Source organism: Coenobita brevimanus, chromosome 106, assembly GCF_032717465.1.
Source record: "Coenobita brevimanus isolate Jiangsu-jjx chromosome 106, ASM3271746v2, whole genome shotgun sequence".
NCBI lineage: Eukaryota > Metazoa > Arthropoda > Malacostraca > Decapoda > Coenobitidae > Coenobita > Coenobita brevimanus.
The window spans coordinates 17,729,743-17,757,209 of NC_137059.1; positions in this window are offsets into that span (position 1 = coordinate 17,729,743).

Below are 27,467 nucleotides of genomic sequence, written 5' to 3' on the forward strand. Positions count from 1 at the left end.
CAGAGTGCCCTGCCTAGGCTGGGAGGGGGAGGGGGCGGCAGTGGGTGGGGCAGGCCGTGTGGCAGTGGGTGGGGCAGGCGGTGAGGCAGTGAGTGAGGCAGGCCGTGTGGCAGATTCTGTGCTAGGTCGTGTCTGTGTGGTGATGGTGGTGGTGGGGAGATAAGGAGAAGGTTCAAGGTCACTCGCAGTGGCCTGAGTGGTGAGTTGCATAGTGCGAGAAACCTTACCACTAACTCTAACACTAGGCGACACTTTCCTACTCCTACCAGCACAAACACGGGGCCTACGAAAACCTCTACGCAAACCAGACTGCTTACTTCCCTTCCGAGATGGTGAAGGAGACTCCGAAGACTCAGGAGAAAGCACAGCAGAAGATGACGACGAGAGAATGGGGCTGGGAGTGCGAGGCGGTATGGCGTCGGCGTGACCTGGTGTAGGGGACAATGGCTGGTCTGAGGAAGACAATGGCTGGGAACCGGGGTCACCACTTCACTTCCTCTTGGCCCCCTTTCCATACACTATTCCCCTTTTCACTGGAGCCTTGCCTGTTGAGGTGCTGGGCACAGGAATTGTCACTTCAGGCACCTCAGACTCAGCACTCGATAGAGTGTCTGACTCGGCAAGGCTGGATAACACTCCTACGTAACTACCATAATCCATTGACGCTTTCAACAATTCAAAGCCTATAGCCGAGTCACTAAGGCCCTTAGCAGTTCCTAATAAGGGTTTGGACAGGGTAGAGGTCACAAAGCCCTTTTTCGGAGGGCTGGAAGGCACAGACTCGGAAGAGCTTGAGACATAATGTCACCTTCAAAGACTGCAGTAAACTGACGCTAAACAGGGGCAAACCGCGGGAAAAAATGCTAGTATGACAACTGGGGAAACAAGCGCTTCCAATTAGCATAAAGTGCTTGCGAGAGGAAGGCGCAGATTGACACGTCTGAGCTGTCCGCGCGCTTCCATATCGCACGACGAGGGGGGGCCGGGCAGCGGTGCGTGGGTGGGTAAAAAAAATGATACTTGGCAACAACCGAGGTCAGTGGTACAAAGGTCAAGTGTGCTAAAAGTTGCTAAAGGGTGGCGGTACTGATAGACAATACCAGCTGGAGCCTGCTTGCCCGCGGTTATTCAAAATTTACTAGAATCGCAAACGCGACGATCCGCATTTAGGGGGTTAATAGTATGGGGTGTTGTGTTGCATCCTGGACAGGCATCAGTGACGGAGTCATCCAGCCTCTTCTGATAGCTTAAGAGGGTTGGATGGTGCACACATCTCAGCCTGGCCAGGTGGACCCTGTCCTCACAAGGAAGATAGGATTCAGAAGGGTGGATGTCAGGAGGCCGTGCATGTAGGTGTGTGTTGTCTTTAAGTGACTGAATGGAGCAGCGAGTGATCTGAGTGTGGATATGCTTCTTGAAGCTGGTCTGAGGTGGGCGAGGGGGAAGAGATGACAGTATTTGTGTATGGTATCGTGTGCTGGGTGTTGTTTTGATGTTTCTTGGTGTGGGTGGCTGTGCTGCCATGTACTGTAGTGGATGTTGTGGGTTTGTGGAGGCTGCAGCAAGGAACTGGGTGCCTCTCAAGTCTAGGTGATCTTTGACTTTGAGGACTTTGGTTTCTTGATGTAGGTGGTTTGTGGGTGTAGTAGCTGTGCAGCCTGTGAATATTTTTAGGGCCTTGTTCTGTATGGTCTGTAGAGTGTTGTAGTGTGTTTTGGTGAGGTTAGAAGCCCAGGCAGGGCTTGCATAATTTATCACTGAACGTATGTATTGTTTGTATACTGTGGTGGTGGTTTCTTTGTTGTGTCCGAATGTTGTATGGGCAAGTGACCTCAAAGCATTGAGTCTTGGTCTTATTTTATTTTTAATGTTTATGATGTGTTGTTAAATGACACTGATGTATGTTACACAAAGGATTTTGGGTGTGTGTGTTTGTGGTAGGGGAGTGTTATTTATGGTGAGGTGTGGGATGTCACTGTGTTCTGCTGTCCAATTTGTGAGAAGAGTCACTGTAGATTTGGCTGGGGCTATTTTGAGCCTGTTTGTGGTGAACCATTCGTGTAGTGTGTTGAGGTAAGGTTGAATGATGTGTGCAGCTGTGTTTGCGTTTTGGTGCGTACATGTATGTGTTATATCATCTGAATAGGAAGCTATGTGTATCTGTGGTGTGTGGGGTGTGGGTACGTCATGCATGTATAGCTTAAAGAGTGTAGGGGACAAAACAGATCCTTAGGGGACACCGTTTATGAAGTTTCTGATGTTAGAAGACTGACCGGCAAATGTTACGTGTGCACATCTGCCTGCTAAGCAGTTTGCCAGCCATCTTTTTGTGTTATTGTGCATGTTTGTGTTGAGTATTTTGTTTGTGAGGTTGTGGCGGAGGATGGCATCAAAACCTTTGCTAATGTCTAGCGTGATTAGGATTGTTCTGTGTGGTGGCCTAGCTGAATTTATGCCATCAAAAACTCTCTGTCTAAGAGCAGTCATTCACACTGTAAACGCCCAAAAGGCTAGGTATTATCAAAATAAAGTTGATTCATGTGGTGGTGATAAAAATAAAAACTGTCTGCAGTTGTGAACAATTTGGTTGGTCGGAGGAATGTAATTGTTAAACCAACTTCTGTATCTGATGACCAATTGGGTTCTGATTTTGCTTCATTTTTTACAAGTAAGATATCTCGCATAAGAAGTGAATTAGACAGCAGTTCCTCTAGTGAAGCATACTCAGTTGACTTCCAGCCACGGTGCACCGGGGATCATTTGCTTTCAACATTTCATCCGCTGGATGTAAACAAAGTCAAATGTTACATCAGAGAACTTAATAAAACATTTTGCTCACTCGATCAATGTAACATGTCACAGCTACCTGATGTGTATGAGCACGCTGCAGACTTTATCTGCAACATAATAAATAGATGCTTCTTAGAAAGTAATTTTGTGCAGTCTGAGAAACGTGCTTTGCTTAGGCCCCTAATTAAGAAACCTGGCCTTGATGTCGAGATCATAACAAATTATCGTCCCGTCTCTAACCTGTCTTTTTTTATCCAAGATTATTGAGCGGGCCATACTCGATCAACTCGTACCACTACTGGAACACAACAGAGTTGTTCCTGTTGTTCAATCAGCATACAGAAAATACCATTCAACTGAAACTGCACCAACAAGGATTCAGAGTGACTTGGTGGCAGACACTTGTAGTGGGATGTCCTCTCTCCTAGTTCTGTTGGATCTATCTGCAGCTTTTGATGCAGTAGATAATAAACTGTTGTTGGATGATCTGTATTTTTATGGCGTTCGTGATAGTGCCCTTTTGCTCCTTAAGTCGTATCTGTCGGACAGATCTCAGAGAGTGGTTGTTGATTACACTAGCTCTGATTCTGATCCCCTTCTATTTCGAGTCCCTCAAGGATCAGTTTTGGGTCCAATTCTATTTACTATCTACACAAGTAGTTTATCATCTCTACTTGATGCTCATGATGTGTCCTATCATTTTTATGCTGATGACACCCAGCTCTATGTTAAGATATCAAATATCAACGATACTTAGACAAAGTTTGAATCTCTAATGTCTGATATTAAGATTTGGATGGCTAAGAGGAAACTTAAGCTGAATGATGGTAAAACTGAGATCATCATCATCAGAGGAAACAGAAGGGGTGATGACCCTGACAATGCTCTGCCACTGAACACTGGCATGTCACAGCTTCACCCAGTCAGTTCTGTTCGAAATCTGGGTGTTTATTTTAATTCTAAGTTAAATTACAAAGAACATATTAATTAGGTTGTAAGAGGGTGTAACTTGCATATCAGAAATCTGTCCTATGTGAGAAAATTTCTAAATAGACCGTGCCTCTTAACATTGGTCCATGCAGAGGTCTTGTCTTGTGTTGATTATTGTAATTCACTGTGGGTTGGTCTTCCAAATAATATACTAACAAAAAAGTTCAGTCTGTGTTGAACAGGGCAGCACGACTTATCTTTGGTCTCCCCCCGAGAACCTCAACTACCCCGTTTCTGATTGAGTTGCATTGGTTACTAGTAAAGGCTAGAATTGAATTTAAACTGTGTCTTATTACATTCAAGGGTCTTAAGTTTGGTGAACCGAAGTATCTTGCTGAATTGTTAAAACTCCTATCGGCACGCCTGGGTGTGATGTTACGCAGTGAAGATGATTCCTTGCGTCTTGATGAGCAAGGAGCCATCCACCAGTCATTTTTCTCTGATTGTTCTTTTGCATATAGAGCCCCTAGATTATACAACAGATTGCCATTGTCCATAAGACAACTCTCCACTGTTGAATCCTTTAAGAGACAGCTGAAAGCCTTTCTTTTTTAAAAATGCTATGACCTGTAGAGAGGTACTATGACGGATGATTATAGGGTTTAATTATTGCCACTTTCATGTATATATGATGTAGCTTGTATTATATACACGAAATGTCACAATTCTTGTAATTGTAAAAATAATGTATGGGTGTCAAGCGCTAGTGAATTCCCAAAGGAAGAACTGGCGCTTTTGAGAAACAAAAGGCCAGATTATTATTATTATTATTATTATTATCATCTTTAGGTGGGAAAATATATCTGGATGATGATGATGATAATGATGTCAAACTTTAAATAACCTTCAATAAAGTTTGTTTTATTAAACCTGGCCTCCCCATCACCCCTTATAGCCAGCCCAGTCCACAGGCAATAACAAAATTACAAAAAGCATAATATACTACATTAAAACCACCATCATCATCCAACTCTTTCCCTTATCAGACATGGCTTCAGCAAATCAGTAACAAAATAGTACAGACCACATACGACACTAGGTAGGTCAGGCACAACATCGTGCTGAATCAAGTTCGTCCTAAAACATTACATATATTTACATGTAAAATAGGGAGGTAGGTTCTGGAAGCCCAATACTATAAAGATAACTACTGTATATTAAGACAGGTTATTAAAAATGCCCCAAGGCAGTGCGTTTACACACAATATCGCCAACTGGACGCACCAGTGCATCCTGCCTTAACAGAGAGGTTTTGTTCCTAAATACCCACCATAATTTTAACCACCAACGACTGCCACTAAACCTAACCTTGAAAGCCTCCAATACCAACCATGCAAAAAATTCTAACCTGATCAACACATAAAAAATCGCTACCCAGTATGATGCATATTTTGAATGAATCACTTTTGTCAAACTGTCATTTAAAAAAGGCAAAGTTTCATTTTCGTTTAGCTTTTAAAGGCTCCACCATGCTTGCATGTGTCAGCCTTGGTCACCTAATGGCAGCTTTCCATGCTGCTCATCTCAGGCAACTTCCCTATTCAGTTCCTTAACCCTGAGGTCACACTCAAAGACCTCGTCCAAGGTCTTTTTCTGTCTAACTCTGACAACCCTATCCCTAATGTTAATAAATAATCCCTCTAATATCCGAACGCCCAATATCCGAACATCCTCACTAACCAGACATAATTGTCCCGCGATGCAATATTCCCAAAAAAAAAAAAAAAAAAAAAAAAAAAAAAAAAAAAAAAAAAAAGGGGGGGGTATTCCCGCCCGTATTTTGAAATTTGCACGTAGGGCGCGGGACAGCTTTGTTGTGGCGCGTCATTCCTCTGATGTCCGCTAGAGCGCCCCTGCATCCTCCCCACTTTCCGCCTGTCTCTCGTCGCAAGTGCACACTCGTCGTCATGGCTGCCCAAGTGCTTGCTTTTGTGGTGGTGCCTAACCTGCTGCAGGCACTCCTGCCACTCTTGTGCCTCTCCTTCGTGTGTGTGATGATGGCCCCGCGGCCTGAGAAGAGGAAGAGAATGGTGTTGACTCTCGAGAAAAAGTGGGAGATATTGGAGAAAGTAGATGCGGGGTGGTCTTCTTCCCGCATCCTCTGCGAGTTCAGCCTGGCCCGATCTACTTTGTCTGATATTAAGAGATCGCGAGACAAACTCATGCAGTACACGGCTGACTTCTCGTCGAGAAGCAAACGCAACGTGGAGAGGAAAGTGATTTGTGCCCCCAAGTTTGCTGAAATCGACTGCTCCACATTGATTTGGTATCGACAGCAACGTGCTGCTGTTGAGATGGTACGTGGTATGGAGCTGAAGGCTGCTGCTGAGAAGTTTGCCAGGCTTCACGACGACCTAGACTTTAAGGCATCCGAGGGTTGCCTCTTCACATTTAAGTTACGGCATGGCCTTACCAACCGTAAAGCTCATGGCGAAGCTTTGAACGCTAACGAGGATGGAGTTGACGAGTTTCGGCACAAGTTGAAGGGCTTGATTGACAGGGAGGGCCTCACTCTCGATCAAGTCTACAACGCTGACGAAACTGGTTTATTCTATCGCTCTTTGCCAACGAACACTCTAGCCGAGGAGACGGAGATGCGTGTGCCTGGCCGCAAGCTCTCCAAGCAACAGATATCTGCTTTGTGTTGTGCCAATGCTAACGGCATGCACCGGCTTACGCCCGTTCATGTTGGTCGCGCAAAGCAGCCTCGGTGTCTTCGTGGGGTGATGGATGTCCTTCCTGTTGTCTGGTATCTTTCTTTGAAGGCATGGTTTATAGCCCAGATCTTCAAAGACTGGTTCCACTGCCATTTCATCAAGGAGGTCATACATTACCAGACGGAGAAACTGGGAATCCCACGCGACCAGGTAAAGGCCCTCATTCTCCTCGACAATCCACCTGCCCACCCGTGCGACAAGGACTTGGTGGCTGAGAATGGCCACATTAGGTGCATGTTTCTGCCACCTAATACGACTGCTCTCATCCAACCAATGGACCAAGGAGTGATCGTGGCAACGAAGAGGCTGTACTGAAGGAAGTTCCTGGACGAGGTGATGGCTGTTCTTGAGGACGAGGACGAGCGGAGGGAGGGACGGGACACGCGAGGCCAGCGAACTTTGGAAAACCTTCGCCGCTACAACATCAAGTCTGCAATCTACAACTGGGCCAGTGCATGGAAGGAAATCCCTGTCAAGACTCTAGAAAATGGTTGGTCTCGTCTGCTTCTCGGAACGGATGTGAAGTACGATTTCTTAGGTTTTGACGTGGATGACTTCCATGCACGTCTATGTACGCATGGCAACGACGTTGATGTGGACGACGTGCGTGAGTGGTTGGATGACGACGAGGGCGATCCTGAGTTTCAGACCTTGTCTGATATCGAGATACCATCTTCAGTTGCAGGTGTCAGTACCCAGCTTGAAGATTCTGACGAGGACGGCGACGATGATGCGGACTCCTCTCAGCATGACACAACTCCAGCCATCCCCAAGCTGAGCGCACTCCAGGAACACCTAGGGTTCGTTCTTGACTACCTGGAACACCTGGACTATGACAGGGAGATGGGGCCCTTGGGACTTGTGGAGGAAGTGCGTGCTTTCAGGCAGCGCATCATTAATTGTCAGAATCGTCGTTCCTTGCGTCAATCAACGATTGACAGTCTTTTCAGGCCAGTGACCCCCGCTGTGCCCAGCCCTGGCTCCACTCCGTTGTCTCCCCAAGACAGGCCCTCATGCTCTGAGCCACAGCCCAGCACATCAGCCACGGTGGAGTCACCGATCGACGTGAGTTTGCGTCTGTCTTCAGAGTCGTCTGCAGTGGATACGCCATCACCACAACCCAGCGACGCACCCTTAGGTCACCTACCAGCGATACTCTCGGTCTCCGTTGGGCTCCTCCGATCACAACCTTATTACCTTAACCTGTCCTATCGCTCCAGTACGGCCTGCGGACCCTCCAGGGAAACGTCGTCTCTGGCATTTTGGAGCTGCGGACTGGGAGGCCCTCAGGCAGTACTTCTTTGATTTTCCCTGGAATGATTATTGCTTCCATGGCCGTGAGCCATCTGAGTGTGCCTTGCGCATTACGGAGGTTATTCTCTCGGGCATGGAAGCATACATTCCTTTCTCATATCCTTTGACTAACGCAAGAAAGCCTTGGTTTAATCACGCTTGTTCTAATGCTGTCCGCAACAAGGAGAAGGCCTACAAAAGGTGCCGGAGCCAACCCACCCCTGAATCACATAATCTTTACGTTTCTGCCCGGAATCGTGCTAAGTCTGTTCTTCGCTCTACTAAAAATAATTTCATCCATACTAAATGCTCTCAACTCTCCAACTCGAATTCTTCTCGCTCCTTCTGGCACCTTGCCAAAAATCTTTCTAACAACTTTACCTCATCATCCTTCCCTCCTCTTTTCTACTCTGATGGTTCTGTAGCTGTTTCTTCTACTGATAAAGCAGATCTCTTCGCACAGACTTTCTCCTCCAATTCCACCTTAGACGATTCCGGTGCTGTTCCTCCATCACTTCCCCCCCTCTGACTTCCTCATGGCTGACATTAAAATTTCTTCAGTTGATGTATTTTCTGCCATTACTGGCCTCCAGTACTAACAAGGCATATGGGCCTGATGGAGTCCCTCCTGTTGTTCTCAAAAACTGTGCTTCTGTGCTTACACCCTGCCTAGGCAAACTATTTCGCCTTTGTCTGTCAACTTGTACCTTTCCTTCTTGCTGGAAGTTTGCTCTCATTCAGCCAGTCCCAAAGAAGGGTGACCACTCCCAACCCTCCAACTATCGTCCAATTGCTTTAACGTCCTGTATTTCAAAAGTTTTCGAGTCAATTCTTAATAAAAAAATTTTAAGGCATCTTTCCTATCACAACCTTCTTTCCGATCGTCAGTATGGGTTCCGTCAGGGACGCTCCACTGGCGATCTTCTCACCTACCTTTCAGACTCCTGGTCATCCTCCTTTCGGGACTTTGGCGAAAGCTTTGCCATTGCACTTGACATCTCAAAGGCTTTCGATCGAGTCTGGCATAAATCTTTAATTTCCAAACTGCCCTCCTACGGTTTCTATCCTTCTATCTGTGCCTTCATCGCTAGCTTCCTTTCTGGTCGTTCTATAGCCGCTGTCGTAGACGGCCATCGTTCTTCTCCTAGATCTATCAACAGTGGTGTTCCTCAGGGCTCTGTCCTATCACCAACTCTCTTCCTTTTATTCATCAATGATCTTCTAAGCTGTACATCTAACCCTATCCACTCATACGCTGATGACTCCACCCTTCATCTTTCCATTCGGTTCCCGCAACGCCCATCTCAACAGTTACTTCAAGAAACAAGGGATGAGGCTATGGCACACCTAATGTCTGACTTGGCTCATATCTCTGACTGGGGTAAAAATAATATGGTTGTCTTTAATGCATCTAAGACTCAGTTCTTACACCTATCAACCCGACAAAATCTTCCACAGGTATACCCACTAATGTTTAATAATATTCAGATTAATCCTGCATCATCCTTGAACATGCTTGGGGTTTCATTTACTCAGGACTTATCTTGGAAAGATCATATTACATCTCTTGTAAAATCTGCTTCCAAGAGATTGGGTGTGCTAAGCCGACTCCGCTCTTTCTTTACCCCTGCACAATTGTTGACTCTGTACAGGGGTTTGATCCGCCCCTGTGTGGAGTACAACTCTCATGTGTGGGGAGGCTCCCCACATACAGCTCTTCTCAATAGGGTGGAGTCAAAGGCTTTTCGTCTCATTAACTCTCCTCCTCTTACTGACTCCCTTCAACCTCTGTCTCTTCGCCGCACTGTTGCATCTTTATCTCTTTTCTATCGCTACTTTAATGGTCACTGCTCCTCTGAACTGTCTGCTTGCATTCCTCCACCTCTACGACGGGCGCGTAGCACCCGTCTGGCAGCAAACTCTCATCCCTTTTCTGTCCAACTCTCTAATGCAAGAGTTAACCGTTACTCCCAGTCTTTCATTTATGCAACAGGTCAGCTCTGGAACTGTCTCCCTCTGTCTGTATTTCCTCCTGCCTATGATCTCCAGTCTTTCAAACGTAGTGTGTCCAGGCATCTCAAAATGATCGGATCTTGAATTTGGCTCTCTATTGTATTTTGTTTTTCTCTTGGAGGGAACTGTTACTGCGGGCTCATGGCCTTTGGTTCCTTCTTCCTCGCATTAAAAAAAAAAAAAAAAAAAAAAAAAGAATAGACGCCAAGGACTTCTCCACTAGACCACACGGGAAGTTACAATGTTGTGCAGTGAAAAAAAAACAGTGCATCGTGTTAAGGATTTACAGTTGTGAGTGAAAAGACAAACAATTTTTGGACTAAATTTAACATAAATAGACTTGTGTGTTTTTGCTTTAGAAAATGGTCATAAGAGTGGAAAGACTTAAAGTGCAGAGTTCAACACTTATTAAGTTATAATGGAGCATAAGTTAGACAAGAGTGGCAATGTGAAGAGAATGGACTTCTGAGTGCGAATGACTAAGTTCAGTGCAAGACTTCAAGAACAGTGTACTGCAAGTGCTTCAGGAAATCCTTCTTACTGTCACAGTCTGAGAGGAGGCGGTTATTCATCGAGATGGCCATGGACTTGCTGTAAGTAGGCAGATGTTTCATAGTGTACTCTACTGTATTTTCCATACTATACTTATCTCAAACACCTCATTTCGCTCTTTTATGTCCCTTATTGGTGTGAATATGCTGTGTCTTGGGTGCTATGCATGTGCAGCAAGGAGGTGTTTGTCAGAGTTAGGCTAGGTTAGGGTCCATAACTACCAGTCCAGGAGCCAGGGACTTGAAAGTGCCCAGAATGTTGAATATTGTATCAACCTACCTCAAAAACCCCATTTTATGCTTCTTTTGCATTTATTTCATTCTCTTATGTCCCTTATGGGTGTGATTTGGGTCTCAAATAGGTGCTATGCATGTCCAGAGGGAGTTGTATAGGTGTTTTTCTGAGTTAGGGTCCATAAGTACAAGTGCAGAAGCTGGGGCCCAATATCCGGACAGGACCACTATCCGGATCTGTCTATGGCTCTATTACGTCGAATATTCGAGGGATTATTTTGTCATTTGATGCACCCAGTTATCATCCTGCATCCTCTCCATATGCCTCAACCATTTCAATCTACCTCACCTCATCAAAACATCAGTACCCTCCAGTCCGATCCTACCTCTCAACTCTTCCATCATAAACTTAGCCCCACCAGGCCTCGCACTCAGGGACGCACTGCATATCCACCTAATCGTTATAATTTCTGTACGTTTGTGACTGCGAATACCCTCTTCCTTTACTGCCCAGGTCTCACAGCACTCCACTCCTAACACATTCTGAATACAAAGATCCCTTAGCAAGGAGAGAGAGCCCTCTCAGCGTCAGGAGAAGGAATATCTCCCTGAAAATCTTCCAACCACTCCTCACTATAGCCACAGAGCTGCTCCAGCCCCACCTCCAGCACATAACATGTCTCCCAGATAACAAAACTGTTCCACAAACACAAGATACTCACCAGCAAGATCAATCCTTCCACACCTGACAGTCTCCACATAGTATCCCCAACAAACAACAATATAATTTTAATGGGTGAATTCAATTGTAAAGTGGTGAACTGGGAGGAATGCAACTCAGGAGGCAGCGAAGATTCGTTGGGCAATACATTATTAAATATAACAATGAACAATGTCATGACGCGGTGGGTCAAAGAAAAGACACGGTTCTGAGGGGGGGTCATACCAGCAAGACTAGACTTACTGTTTACCAAAGAACCCGATGTAACAGAGTCCTTGGAATATCTGTGTCCTGTTGGAGAAAGTGATCATGTGGTCACTGAGCTCCAGATGATAACAGGGCACATGGAGCCAAGAGATGAGCTTTATAGGCAAGGAAGAAACAACTTTGGGAAAGCAAACTTTACAGGACTGAGAAAATTTTTTGAAAATGTAGATTGGAGAAAATTCAGAGAAACAAGAGAGAGACAAAGTAAGTGGGATATCTATCTAGGCGTCTATAATTTAGGAGTGGAAAAATTTGTGCCAAGAGTAAAGGGGAAGGAAAACAGGATAAAGGAGTGGTTTAATAGAAGGTGTATGATAGTAAAAAAAAAGAGATGCGGCATCGAACAACTGGAGAAAGACAGGTAACAACAGAACAAAGGACGACTATAAAAGAACTAGAAATTATTACACAAGAATACGTAGAGAGGAAAAAAGGAATTTTAAAAAAGGTATAATAGACAAATGTAAGGATGAACCCAAACTGTTTTATAGACTTGTCAACGGCAAACTGAAACAAAAGGAAGGAATTACCAAACTGAAAGTAGGAGAGATCAATCAAGATGCGGCAATGCAAGCAGAAATAATGAACAAATGTTTCCAATCAGTTTTCACTAGTGAAAAGGAGTTTGTGGAAGGGGAGGGAGTGACAAGAAATGTAGTGATAAAAGACATAAGAGTGGAAGTACAGGAAGTGTATAAATTACTGGATGTAAGGAAAGCCCCAGAACCAGATGGAATCTCTAAGGATTTCAGAGAGCAACTGGGGGATAAGATTCACAGTTGAATTGTGTGTTCTTTGGAAGTGGGGAAAGTGCCTCAAGAATGGAAGAGGGCACATGTGGTACCAATTTATAAGGGAGGAAACAGGGAAGAACCCCTGAATTATAGACCAGTGTCCCGAACCAGCATGGTCGCAAAATTGTGCGAAAGAATTCTGAAAGACAAATGGATAAAATATCTGGAAGAGATGAATATTTTGGCTGACAGTCAGTTTGGATATAGAAGTGGAAGCTCATGTATTTCCAACTTGTTGAGCTTTTACTCAGGAGTGATTGACGTGCTTCAGGAGAGAGATGGTTGGGTGGATTGTGTGTACAGTATTTAGATTTCCAGAAGGCCTTCGACAAGGTACCCCATAAGAGACTAATGTGGAAACTAGAGCATATAGGAGGGTTGAAGGAGAACCTCCTGGAATGGATGAAAGACTTTTTGAGAGACAGACAAATGAGGACAGTAATAAAGGGTAGGATGTCTGGATGGAGGGAAGTAACAATGGAGTCCCAGGGTTCGGTGTTGACGTTAGTAATGTTCCTGATTTACGTAAATGATATGGTAGATGGAGTGAACAGTTATGCAAGTCTGTTTGCTGATGACGCAAAGAGCTTGAGGAAGGTAGAGGTTGAGGAGGATTGTAAAATGTTGCAGGACGATGTGGATGGGATACACGACTGGAGCCGGATGTGGGAAATGAAAGTCAATGGAAAGAAATGTAAAATATTGGAAATGGGTAAAAGTACCAAGAGGCCATCATTGAATTATTTGATGGGTAATGAACCAATCACAAAAGCGAGAGAATAGAAAGATTTGGGTGTGCTGGACCAGGACAGTTTGTCACCTGAAAAACACATTAACAAGACAGTTAGAGAGACGTATAAACTCCTGACTAATATAAGAGTAGCCTTTCATTCTATGGATGAGGAGATGATGAAAAAAATTGATAGTGGCCACGATTCACCCCAGGTAGGAATATGCAGCAGTAGTGTGGTCCCCACACAAAAAGAAAGACATAAACAAGATTGAGAGAATACAAAGAACAGCAACCAAGATGGTCCCCAGTCTGGCAGATCTGTCGTACAGAGCAAGGCTGGAAAAGCTGCATTTGCCTTCTTCAGAAGAAAGGAGAAAGAGAGGCGACATGATTGCAGTGTTCAGGACCATGATGGGAGTAGATAAAATTGACAAAGAATATCTGTTTTTATGGGATAAGAGAGTAACAAGAGGACACGGCATGAAACTGAGGAAGCCAAGCTGCTTGAAGGATATCAAGAAATATAGTTTTCCTTATAGATGTACAGACCTATGGAATAACGTGGACAAAGAGATCGTCCAGTCTAAAAACTTAAATGCGTTTAAAGCTAAATTTGACTTATTGAAAAACAGAGACGGGACCCCACGAGCGTAGCTCATTTTCTGTATATCACAATTAGGTAAATACAATTAGGTAAATACAAGTATAAATAAATAACAGAGGTACAAGGTAGGGTAGTGGATGTTGGAGTGGCCCTGGTGAGAGAGGATAGTGTTTGGAAACTCCCTGTACTGTTGTTTGCAGATGATACTGTGTTGTTGAGTGAAGACGAAGGGGAGCTGCAAGGCTTGGTGGATGAGTTTGAGAGAGTGTGTAAGAAACGGAACCTAAAGGTGAATGTAAGGAAGAGTAAAGTGATGGTCTTTGAGAGAGGTGAAGTTAGTGAATGTACAGCGAGGTTAGATGGTGAGGAATTGGAAAATGTGAGTACGTTTAAGTATTTGGGTTGTGTGATGAGTAAGGATGGAGGTTTGGAGGGTGAAGTGCTTGAAAGGGTACAGCAGGGAAGAAAGGTTGCTGGTTCCTTGAAAGCAGTGAGAAGAAACAGGGAAGTGAGCATGGAAGTGAAAAAGTTACTACATGACAGTATTGTGATACCAACTCTAACGTACGGAAGTGAAGCTTGGACATTGTTGGAAGGACACAAGTCAAGAGTGAGAGCAGTGGAAATGAGTTATTTAAGAGGAGCCTGTGGAGTCACGTGGAGAGACAGGCTGACAAATGAAGATATAAAGGAACGTTGTGGTGTTGATGTGGATGTGATAGGAAGCGTTATGAGGAACACACTGAGGTGGTTTGGCCATGTGGAGAGGATGGAGGGCGAAAGACTGACGAAGAGAGTGTATGTGAGTGAGGTGGAGGGGGGAAGAGGGAGGGGGAGGCCGAGGATGAGATGGAGGGATGGGGTGGAGGAGGTATATGAGAGAGGGGGGTGTGAGTTGGGAGCAGGGCAGTGAAATGGCGGGGGACAGGGCGACCTGGAGGCGATTTGTTTGTGGCCACCCCAAACGGGATTGAGGCGTCTGGGAATAGATAGATAGACAAGTATCAAGAAGAGCATAGTGATAGAAAACAGAAGGGGACAGGACAGAAAGAAAGACTGAAGACAAAAAAGCCCCTTTTAGTTGCCTCTTACGACAAGCAGGGATACTGGGGAAGTATTCTTTCCCCCCTTCCCCAGGGGGTCCACACACTCAAGAGAAATTACAAGTTTAATCTCTTCCCGCCTGCTGCTTCTGTATTCAGTCACTAATTCCTTAGGTCAAACTCTATGACCTCAACCTATTTCTTTTACGGTATGTTTCTCACAACTTTACCCTCAGCATTCACACCTCTCACCCTCTCCACTCAGTTGTCACTCTCCATCCTCTCCGCCATCAACGTACCCCTTCTTCTCATATCACTAACACATTCAGGTCCCATTCTTCCTCGAAACTATATGTATATAATCCTGATCCCACCAGTCCAGTCATTCCATGCCCACTTCACTGTTTTTTATCACTGCTTACAAAAAATCAGCAACCTTCCCTCCTTGTTGTACATTTTCAAGCACTTCACCCTCCAAACTTCAAGCCTAACTCATCACACTATCCAAGTACTTAAACGCACTCACAATTTCCATTTCCTCATCATCCAACATCACTGTGCATCATTCATTTCTCTCGAGGACCATAACTTTACTCTTCCCTACATTCACCATTAGATTCCATATCTTACACACTCTTAGAACCTCATTCACCAAGCCTTGAAGTTCCTCTTTGTCCTCACTTAACAATACAGTATCATCTGCAAACAACAGTACAGGGAGTTTCCAAATGTTGCTCTCTCTCCTTAAAGTCGCTCCAACACAATAGTATGGCTCTATTATCTATCCTTCATTATCAACATATTCTAATGTCAAACTCTGTACGCTGAGCCATGAATATCCACCTCCATTACTGACCAATTCACACTACCGTACAGCATTAAAATCCTAACATATGCTGCATAAAAACACATTACCCTCCTACCGAGGTAGCCCCACTTCCAGTGCATATCATGTCCCACAAATAACAAAACTCCTCCACACACTTAAGACACACTCCACCAAACTTAATCCTTTCCTACATCTCTGTCTTGCCACACTCTCCCCTCCACACCAAACACACAAAATCACCATTATTTTGTTTTGGAATCCTACCTTCTAATAATACTGTATCTCTGATGCACCCACTTATCACAAACACGCCCAAGGTGGAATTATTCCCCACAATCTTGTGGCAAATTGCATATGGACAAACTCACCCTCCTTGGACAGCACCACCACCTGCCCTAAATATCATCACCTCAGCTTTATCCGCTCTTACTCTCTAACACACAAGTATCAATCTATCCCAGTATTTCCTACATCTTTCAACCCTATCTCTCTCTGCCATCAACACTGTCATTAGCATAAAACAACTCCCATGGGAGTGTAGTTCTAAAGTCTCATAAGAGCTTCAAGAACCATGTGGAACAATAATGGGGTTGAAACTGACCCTTGATGCCCACCACCATTCACAGAACATTTATCACCCAAACCTCCGTTCACTTTTACGTGAGTGCGAGCACCTTCATACATTGCCATAACCACCCTAACTAGTCAGTTCTCCATCCCGAGCTTTCCAATTCCCACTGTCACTCTGTTAAAGACCTTCATGAAATCAACAAAGTAGAACTCTGTCCTCCTTCCTATATATTTTTCTTGAATATTGTCATATGGTATTGTATGGTTTATGAAGGCTCCAATTCTCCATGCTACTTGATTAAAGGCGGTCTCCCTATTCAGTCCTTTAATCCCGAGGTTACACTTTATAAAGATGACAACTCTTTTTTTTTTTTTTTAATGCGAGGAAGAAGGAACCAAAGGCCACAAGCCCGCAATTGTTGTTCCTTACAAGAGAAAAACAAAATACATGAGAGCAAAATTCAAGATTTGATCATTTCGAGATGAATGGGCACACTGCATTTTAAAGTGTGGAGATCATAGGAAGTAGGAAATACAGACAGAAGAAGACAGTTCCTCAGCTAACCTGTTCCATAAATGAAGGACTGGGAGTAACTGTTAACTCTTGCATTAGAAAGTTGGACAGAAAAGGGATGAGAGTTTGTTGCTAGATGGGTGCTATGGGCCCGTCATAGGGGTGGAGGAATGCATGCAGACGTTTCAGAGGAACAGTGACCAGTGAAGTAGTGATAGAAAAGATATAAAGATGCAATAGTGTGGCGACGAGACAAGAGGTTAAAGGGAGTCAGTAAGAGGAGGAGAGTTAATGAGACGAAAAGCCTTTGACTCCACCCTATTGAGAAGAGCTGTATGTGGGGAGCCTCCCCACACATGAGAGTTGTACTCTACACAGGGGCAGATAAAACCCCTGTATAGAGTCAACAGTTGTGCAGGGGCAAAGAAGGAATGGAGTCGGCTTAGCACACCTAATCTCTTGGAAGAAGATCTTACAAGAGACGTAATATGACCATTCTAAGCTAAGTCCCGAGTAAATGAAACCCTAAGCATGTTCAAGGATGATGCAGAATTAAGCTGAATATTATTAAACATAAGTGGGTATACCTGTGGAAGATTTTGTCGGGTTGATAGGTGTAAGAACTGAGTCTTTGATGCATTAAAAAAAAGATTATTTTTACCCCAGTCAGAGATACTAGCCAAGTCAGACAGTAGATGTGCCATAGCCTCATCTCTGGTTTGTTGAAGTAACTGCTGAAATTGGCGTTGCAGGAAGCGAATGGAAAGGTGAAGGGTGGAGTCATCAGAGTATGAGTGGATAGGGTTAGATATACAGCTTAGTAGGTCACTGATGAATAAAAGAAAGAGTTGGTGATAGGACAGAGTCCTGAGGAACACCACTGTTGATAGATCTAGGAGAAGAACTATGGCCGTCTACAACAGCAGTTATTGAACGACCAGAAAGGAAACCAGAGAGGAAGGCACAGATAGAAGGGTAGAAACCATATGAGGGCAGTTTGGAAATTAAAGATTTATGCCAGACTTGATCGAAAGTCTTTGAGATGTCAAGTGCAATGGTAAAGCTTTCGCCAAAGTCCCGAAATGAGGATGACCTGGAGTCTGAAAGGTAAGTGAGAAGATCACCAGTGGAGTGTTCCTGACAGAACCTATACTGACGATCAGAAAGAAGGTTGTGATAGGAAAGATGCTTTAAAATTTTTCTATTAAGAACTGACTCAAAAACTATTGAGATATAGGATGTTAAAGCAATTGGACGATAGTTAGGGGGTTGGGAATGGTCACCCTTCTTTGGGACTGGCTAAATGAGAGCAAACTTCCAGCAAGAAGGAAAGATGCAAGTTGACAGACAACGGCGACAGAGATTGCCTACGCTGGGTGTGAGCACAGAAGCACAGTTTTTGAAAACAACAGGAGAGACTCCATCAGGCCCATACGCCTTTTTAGTATTGAGGCCCGTGATGGCAGAAAATACATCAGCTGAAGAAATTTTAATGTCAGCCATGAGGACGTCGGAGGGGAGAAGTGACGGAGGAACAACACCGGAATCGTCTAAGGTGGAATTGGAGGGGAAAGTCTGAGCAAAGAGACTAAAAGAAGAAATAGCTACAAAGCCATCAGAGTAGAAACGAGGAGGGAAGGATGATGAGGTAAAGTTGTTAGAAAGGTTTTTGGCAAAGATGCCAGAAGGAGTGGGAAGAATTCGAGTTGGAGAGTTGAGAGCATTTAGTATGGATGAAATTATTTTCAGCAGACCGAAGAACAAACTTAGCACGATTAAAGGCAGAAATGTACAAAAGATGTGATTCAGGGGTGGGTTGGCTCCAGTACCTTTTATAGGCCCTCTCCTTGTTGCAGACAGCATTAAACCATGCGTGATTAAACCAAGGTTTTCTTGTATTAGTCAGAGGAAATGAGAAAGGAATATATGCTTCCATGACCGAAAGAATAACCTCCGTAATGAGCAAGGCATACTCAGATTGCTCCTGGTCTTGGAAGGAATAATCACTCCAGGGAAAATCAAAGAAGTACTGCCTGAGGGCCTCCCAATCTGCAGCTCCAAAGTGCCACAGATGACGTTTCTTTGGAGGGTCCACAGACCATACCGGAGCGATAGAACAGGATAAGGTGATAAGGTTGTGATCGGAGTAGCCCAACGGAGAGAAAAGATTAACAGTGTAAGCAGAAGGATTAGTTGTAAGGTGTAGATAGTTAGACACAAGTCAAGAGTGAGAGCAGTGGAAATGAGTTATTTGAGGAGAGCACGTGGATTTACGTGGGGAGACAGGCTGACGAATGAGGATATAAGGGAGCGTTGTGATGTGGATGTGGATGTGATAGGAAGTGTTATGAGGAACACACTGAGGTGGTTTGGCCATGTGGAGAGGATGGAGGGTGAGAGACTGACGAAGATAGCGTATGTGAGTGAGGTGGAGGGGGGAAGAGGGAGGGGGAGGCCGAGGATGAGATGGAGGGATGGGGTGGAGAGGTATATGAGAGAGGGGGATATAAGTTGGGAGCAGGGCAGTGAAATGGCGTGGGACAGGACGACGTGGAGGCGATTTGTTTGTGGCCACCCGAAACGGGATTAAGGCGTCTGGCAATAGATAGATAGATAGAAGTTTTTAGACTGGACGTTCTCTTTGTCCATGCTATTCCATAAGTATATACTTATGTAAGGAAAGCTATGTTTCTTGGTATCCTTCAAGCTGCTTGACTTTTTCTGTTTCATTCCGTGTCCTCTTGTTACTCTCTTATCCCATAAAAACAGATCTTCTCGGTCAATTTTATCTACTCCCACCATGGTCCTAAACACTGCTTCATGTCTCCCCTCTTTCTCCTTTCCTCTAAGGAAGGCAAATCCTGCATTTCCAGCCTCTCTCTGTATGACAGATCTGCCAGACTGGGGACCATCTTGGTTGCTGTTCTTTGTATTCTCTCAATCTTGTTTATATCTTTCTTTTTGTGTGGGGACCACACTACTGCTGCATATTCTTACCTGGAGCGGATCATGGACACTATCAATTTTTTCATCATCTCTTCATCCATATAATGAAATGCTACTCTTATGTTAGTCAAGAGTTTATAAGTCTCCCTAACTATCTTATTAATGTGCTTTTCAGGTGACAAACTATCTTGTACGAGCACTCCCAAATCTTTCTCTTCTCTCATTTTTGTGATTAATTCATTACCCAACAAATAATTCAGTGATGGCCTCCTGGTACTTTTACCCATTTCCAATATTTTACATTTCTTTACATTAAATTTCATTTCCCACGTCCGGCTCCAATCATGTATCCTATCCAGATCCTCCTGCAGCATTTTACAATCCTCCTCAACCTCTACCTTCCTCGAGATCTTTGCGTCATCAGCAGACAGACTTCCATAACTGTTCACTCCATCTACCATATCATTTACGTAAATCAGGAACATTACTTGCGCCAGCACCGAGCCTTGAGGGACTCCACTTGTTACTTCCCTCCATCCTGACATCCTATCCTTTATTACTGTCCTCATTTGTCTGTCTTTCAAAAAGTCTTTCCTCCATTCCAGGAGTTTCCCCTTCAGTCCTCATATATATTCTAGTTTCCACATTAGTCTCTTATGAGGTACCTTGTCAAAGGCCTTCTCTAAGTCCAAGTATTCACAATCCACCCAACCATCTCTCTCCTGTACCATGTCACTCGCTCTTGAGTAAAAGCTCAACAAGTTAGAAACACATGACGTTCCACTTCTGACTCCAAACTGACATTCAGCCAAAATATTCATTTCTTCTAGATATTTTATCCATCTGTCTTTTAGGATTCTCTTGCACAATTTTGCGACCATGCTGGTTAGAGACACTGGTCTATAATTCAGGGGTTCTTCCCTGTTTTCTCCCTTATAAATTGGTACCACATTTGCCGTCTTCCATTCTTGTGGCACTTTCCCCTCTTCCAGAAAACACACGATTAAACTGTGAATTTTATCCGCCAGTTGTTCTCTGCATTCTTTCAGTACCCAAGTAGAAATTCCATCAGGTGCTGTTGCTTTCCTTTCATCTTGGGTTTCCAGTAATTTATACCTCCATTTTTATATCTTTTATCACCTGTACATTTCTAATGACAGTATTGTGATACCAACTTTAACGTCTGGAAGTGAAGCTTTTACGTTGTTGGAAGGGCACAAGTCAAGAGTGAGAGCAGTGGAAATGAGTTATTTAAGAGGAGCCTGTGGAGTCACATGTAGAGACAGGCTGACGAATGAGGATATAAAGGAGCGTTGTGGTGTGGATGTGGATGTGATAGGAAGCGTTTGGAGGAATACACTGAGGTGATTTGGCCATGTGGAGTGGATGGAGGGTGAGAGACTGATGAAGAGAGTGTATGTGAGTGAGGTGGAGGGGGGAAGAGGGAGGGGGAGGCCGAGGATGAGATGGAGGGATGGGGTGGAGAAGTATTTGAGAGAGGGGGGTGTGAGTTGGGAGCGGGGCAGTGAAATGGCAAGGGACAGGGCGCCGTGGAGGCGATTTGTTTGTGGCCACCCCGAATGGGATTGAGGCGTCTGGCAATAGATAGATAGATAGACCCAAAAACTGTGCCAAAATTAGGAGTGGTACTGTACATGCAATAGTGTTTAGGTAGGGTGGATTTTGCCTTTCATTTTTTTTTTAGGGCTTTTTTGGTGTTTAGGATTCTTGTGGATAATCCTTCGTGTGTTTTGATGTCTAAGTATGTCAGAGTGACCTGAAAACAGTTCCAAAACAAAGAGAGGTACTGTACATACAATAGTGTTTTGGTAGGGTGCCTTTTGGCTTCCAGTTTTTTTTTTCTTTTTTTTCTTTTTTTTTGCATTACTTTGGATTTTCTTGTGTGTGTTTTGATGTCTGAATATGGCATGTGGACCTGAAAATGGTGCCAAAATTAGGAGGGGTACTGTACATTCAGTAGTGTATAGGTAGGGTGTTTTTTGGTTTCAAATTTTTTTATGATTTTCATGGTGTTTAGCATTGCTTTGGATGTTCCTGTTTGTGTGTTGATGGCTAAATATAGCAGATTGACTTGAAAACAGTGCCAAATTTAGGAGGGGTACTGTAGCACCAGTCGAGCCGGGCAGTACTTCCGAGGTGGATGGAAAGCTGATGACAGGGAGAGCTGGAGCTCCCGTTTCATCAGCCATCAGGACTGGTTCCTGACCATCCCCCTTTGCTGAACTTTTTCAGTGTCCCAGTAACATGGAGAGTAGGCCAGCATGCTCTCCAATACAAGTTTCTCTAACTATCTATACCTTACAACTAATCCTTCTGCTTACACTGTTAATCTTTTCTCTCCGTTGGGCTCCTCCAATCACAACCTTACCACCTTATCCTGTTCTATCGCTCCGGTACGGTCTGTGGACCCTCCAAAGAAACGTCATCTGTGGCACTTTAGAGCTGCAGACTGGGAGGCCCTCAGGCAGTACTTCTTTGATTTTCCCTGGAGTGATTATTCCTTCCATGACCAGGAGCAATCTGAGTATGCCTTGCTCATTACGGAGGTTATTCTTTCGGTCATGGAAGCATATATTCCTTTCTCATATCCTCTGACTAATGCAAGAAAGCCTTGGTTTAATCACGCATGGTTTAATGCTGTCTGCAACAAGGAGAGGGCCTATAAAAGGTACTGGAGCCAACCCACCCCTGAATCACATCTTTTATACATTTCTGCCTTTAATCGTGCTAAGTCTGTTCTTCGGTCTGCAGAAAATAATTTCATCCGTACTAAATGCTCTCAACTCTCCAACTTGAATTCTTCCCGCTCCTTCTGGCATCTTTGCCAAAAACCTTTCTAACAACTTTACCTCATCATCCTTCCCTCCTCTTTTCTACTCTGATGGCTTTGTAGCTATTTCTTCTTTTAGTCTCTTTGCTCAGACTTTCCCCTCCAATTCCACCTTAGACGATTCCGGTGCTGTTCCTCCGTCACTTCCCCCCTCCGACGTCCTCGTGGCTGACATTAAAATTTCTTCAGCTGATGTATTTTCTGCCATCACGGGCCTCAATACTAAAAAGGCATATGGGCCTGATGGAGTCTCTCCTGTTGTTCTCAAGAACTGTGCTTCTGTGCTCACACCCTGCGTAGGTAATCTCTGTCGCCGTTGTCTGTCAACTTGCATCTTTCCTTCTTGCTGGAAGTTTGCTCTCATTCAGCCAGTCCCAAAGAAGGGTGACCATTCCCAACCCTCTAACTATCGTCCAATTTCTTTAACATCCTATATCTCAATAGTTTTTGAGTCAGTTCTTAATAGAAAAATTTTAAAGCATCTTTCCTATCACAACCTTCTTTCTGATCGTCAGTATAGGTTCTGTCAGGAACACTCCACTGGTGATCTTCTCACTTACCTTTCAGACTCCAGGTCATCCTCATTTCGGGACTTTGGCGAAAGCTTTGCCATTGCCCTTGACATCTCAAAGGCTTTTGATCAAGTCTGGCATAAATCTTTAATTTCCAAACTGCCCTCATATGGTTTCTACCCTTCTATCTGTGCCTTCCTCTCTAGTTTCCTTTCTGGTCATTCTATAACTGCTGTTGTAGACGGCCATAGTTCTTCTCCTAGATCTATCAACAGTGGTGTTCCTCAGGACTCTGTCCTATCACCAACTCTTTCTTTTATTCATCATTGACCTACTAAGCTGTATATCTAACCCTATCCACTCATACTCTGATGACTCCACCCTTCACCTTTCCATTCGGTTCCCGCAACGCCAATTTCAGCAGTTACTTCAACATACAAGGGATGAGGCTATGGCACATCTACTGTCTGACTTGGCTAGTATCTCTGACTGGGGTAAAAATAATCTGTTTTTTTTTAATGCATCAAAGACTCAGTTCTTACACCTATCAACCCGACAATATCTTCCACAGGTATACCCACTTATGTTTAATAATATTCAGCTTAATTCTGCATCATCCTTGAACATGCTTGGGGTTTCATTTACTCGGGACTTAGCTTGAATGGTCATATTACGTCTCTTGTAAAATCTTCCAAGAGATTAGGTGTGCTAAGCCGACTCCATTCCTTCTTTGCCCCTGCGCAACTGTTGACTCTATACAGGGGTTTTATCTGCCCCTGTGTAGAGTACAACTCTCATGTGTGGGGAAGCTCCCCACATACATCTCTTCTCAATAGGGTGGAGTCAAAGGCTTTTCGTCTCATTAACTCTCCTCCTCTTACTGACTCCCTTTAACCTCTTGTCTCGTTGCCACACTATTGCATCTTTATATCTTTTCTATCACTACTTCACTGGTCACTGTTCCTCTGAAGCGTCTGCATGCATTCCTCGACCTCTATGACGGGCGCATAGCATCCATCTAGCAAAAAACTCTCATCCCTTTCTGTCCAACTTTCTAATGCAAGAGTTAACAGTTACTCCTAGTCCTTCATTTATGGAACAGGTTAGCTGAGGAACTGTCTCCTTCTGTCTGTATTTCCTACTTCCTATGATCTCCACACTTTAAAATGCAGTGTGTCCATTCATCTCGAAATTATCAAATCTTGAATTTTGGTCTCATGTATTTTGTTTTTCTCTTGTAAGGAACAACAATTGCGGGCTTGTGGCCTTTGGTTCCTTCTTCCTCGCATTAAAAAAAAAAAAGAGTTGTCATCTTTATAAAGTGTAACCTCGGGATTAAAGGACTAAATAGGGAGACCGCCTTTAATCAAGCAGCATGGAGAATTGGAGCCTTGATAAACCATACAATACCATATGACAATATTCAAGAAAAATATATAGGAAGGAGGACAGAGTTCTACTTTGTTGATTTCATGAAGGTCTTTAACAGAGTGACAGTGGGAATTGGAAAGCTCGGGATGGAGAACTGACTAGTTAGGGTGGTTATGGCAATGTATGAAGGTGCTCGCACTCAGGTGAAAGTGAACGGAGGTTTGGGTGATAAATGTTCTGTGAATGGTGGTGGGCATCAAGGGTCAGTTTCAACCCCATTATTGTTCCACATGGTTCTTGAAGCTCTTATGAGACTTTAGAACTACACTCCCATGGGAGTTGTTTTATGCTAATGACAGTGTTGATGGCAGAGAGAGATAGGGTTGAAAGATGTAGGAAATACTGGGATATAATGGGACTTGTGTGTTAGAGAGTAAGAGCGGATAAAGCTGAGGTGATGATATTTAGGGCAGGTGGTGGTGCTGTCCAAGGAGGGCGAGTTTGTCCATATGCAATTTGCCACAAGATTGTGGGGAATAATTCCACCTTGGGCGTGTTTGTGATAAGTGGGTGCATCAGAGATACAGTATTATTAGAAGGTAGGATTCCAAAACAAAATAATGGTGATTTTGTGTGTTTGGTGTGGAGGGGAGAGTGTGGCAAGACAGAGATGTAGGAAAGGATTAAGTTTGGTGGAGTTTGTCTTCAGTGTGTGGAGGAGTTTTGTTATTTGTGGGACATGATATGCGCTGGAAGTGGGGCAACCTCGGTAGGAGGGTAATAAGTGCTTTTATGCAGCATGTGTTAGGATTTTAATGCTGTACGGTAGTGTGAATTGGTCAGTAATGGAGGTGGATATTCATAGCTCAGCGTACAGAGTTTGACATTAGAATATGTTGATAATGAAGGATAGATAATAGAGCCATACTATTGTGTTGGAGCGACTTTAAGGAGAGAGAGAAACATTTGGAAACTCCCTGTACTGTTGTTCGCAGATGATACTGTATTGTTAAGTGGGGACAAAGAGGAACTTCAAGGCTTGGTGAATGAGGTTCTAAGAGTGTGTAAGATATGGAATCTAATGGTGAATGTAGGGAAGAGTAAAGTTATGGTCCTCGAGAGAAATGAATGATGCACAGTGATGTTGGATGATGAGGAAATGGAAAGTGTGAGTGCGTTTTAGTACTTAGATAGTGTGATGAGTAAGGATTGAAGTTTGGAGGGTGAAGTGCTTGAAAATGTACAACAAGGACGGAAGGTTGCTGATTTTTTGTAAGCAGTGATAAGAAACAGTGAAGTGGGCATGGAATGACTGGCCTGGTGGGATCAGGATTGTATATATATATAGTTTAGAGGAAGGATGGGACCTGAATGTGTTAGTAATATGAGAAGAAGGGGTACATTGATGCTGGAGAGGATGGAGGGTGACAACTGAGTGGAGAGGGTAAGAGGTGTGAATGCTGAGGGTGAAGTTGTGAGAAACATACCATAAAAGAAATAGGTTGAGGTCATAGAGTTTGACCTAAGGAATTAGTGACTGAATAGAGAAGCAGCAGGTGGGAAGGGATTAAACTTGTAATTTCTCTTGAGTGTGTGGACCCCCTGGGGAAGGGGGGAAAGAATACTTCCCCAGTATCCCTGCTTGTCGTAAGAGGCGACTAAAAGGGGCCTTTTTGTCTCCAGTCTTTCTTTCTGTCCTGTCCTCTTCTGTTTTCTATCACTATGCTCTTCTTGATACTTGTATTTACCTAATTGTATTTACCTAATTGTGATATACAGGAAATGAGCTATGCTCGTGGGGTCCCGTCTCTGTTTCTCAATGTCAAATTTAGCTTTAAACTCGTTTAAGTTTTTAGACTGGACGATCCCTTTGTCCAGGTTATTCCATAGGTCTGTACATCTATAAGGAATACTATATTTCTTGATATCCTTCAAGCAGCTTGGCTTCCTCAGTTTCATGCCGTGTCCTCTTGTTACTCTCTTATCCCTTAAAAACAGATCTTCTTTGTCAATTTTATCCACTCCCATCATGGTCCTGAACACTGCAATCATTTCGCCTCTCTTTCTCCTTTCTTCTGAGGAAGGCAAATCCAGCTTTTCCAGCTCTCTCTGTACGACGGATCTGCCAGACTGGGGACCATCTTGGTTGCTGTTCTTTGTATTCTCTCAACCTTGTTTATGTCTTTCTTTTTGTGTGGGGACCACACTACTGCTGCATATTCCTACCTGGGGCGAATCATGGCCACTATAAATTTTTTCATCATCTCCTCATCCATATAATGAAAGGCTACTCTTATATTAGTCAGCAGTTTATACGTCTCTCTAACTGTCTTGTTAATGTGTTTTTCAGGTGACAAACTGTCCTGGACCAGCACTCCCAAATCTTTCTCTTCTCTCACTTTTGTGATTGGTTCATTACCCATCAAATAATTCAATGATGGCCTCTTGGTACTTTTACCCATTTCCAATATTTTACATTTCTTTCCATTGAATTTTATTTCCCACAACCGGCTCCATTCGTGTATCGTATCCTCCTCAACCTCTACCTTCCTCATGATCTTTGCATCATCAGCAAACAGACTTGCATAACTGTTCACTCCAGCTACCTAATCATTTATGTAAATCAGGAACATTACTAGCGCCAACACCGAGCCCTGTGGGACTCCACTTATTACTTCCCTCCATCCAGTCATCTTATCCTTTATTACTGTCCTCATTTGTCTGTCTCTCAAAAAGTCTCTCATCCATTCTAGGAGGTTCCCCTTCAGACCTCCTATATGCTCTAGTTTCCACATTAGTCTCTTATGGAGTACCTTGTCAAAGGCCTTCTCCAAATCTAAATACACACAATCCACCCAACCTTCTCTTTCCTGAAGCGCATCAATCGCTCTTCTTGAGTAAAAACTCAACAAGTTGGAAACGCAGGACCTTCCACTTCTGAATCCAAACTGACATTCAGCCAAAATATTCATCTCTTCAGATATTTTATCCATCTATCTTTCAGAATTCTTTCACACAATTTTGCGACCTTGCTGGTTAGGGACACTGGTCTATAATTCAGGTGTTCTTCTTCTATGGAAAGGATGGAGAGCAAGAGACTGACGAGGAGAGTGGATGTGAATGA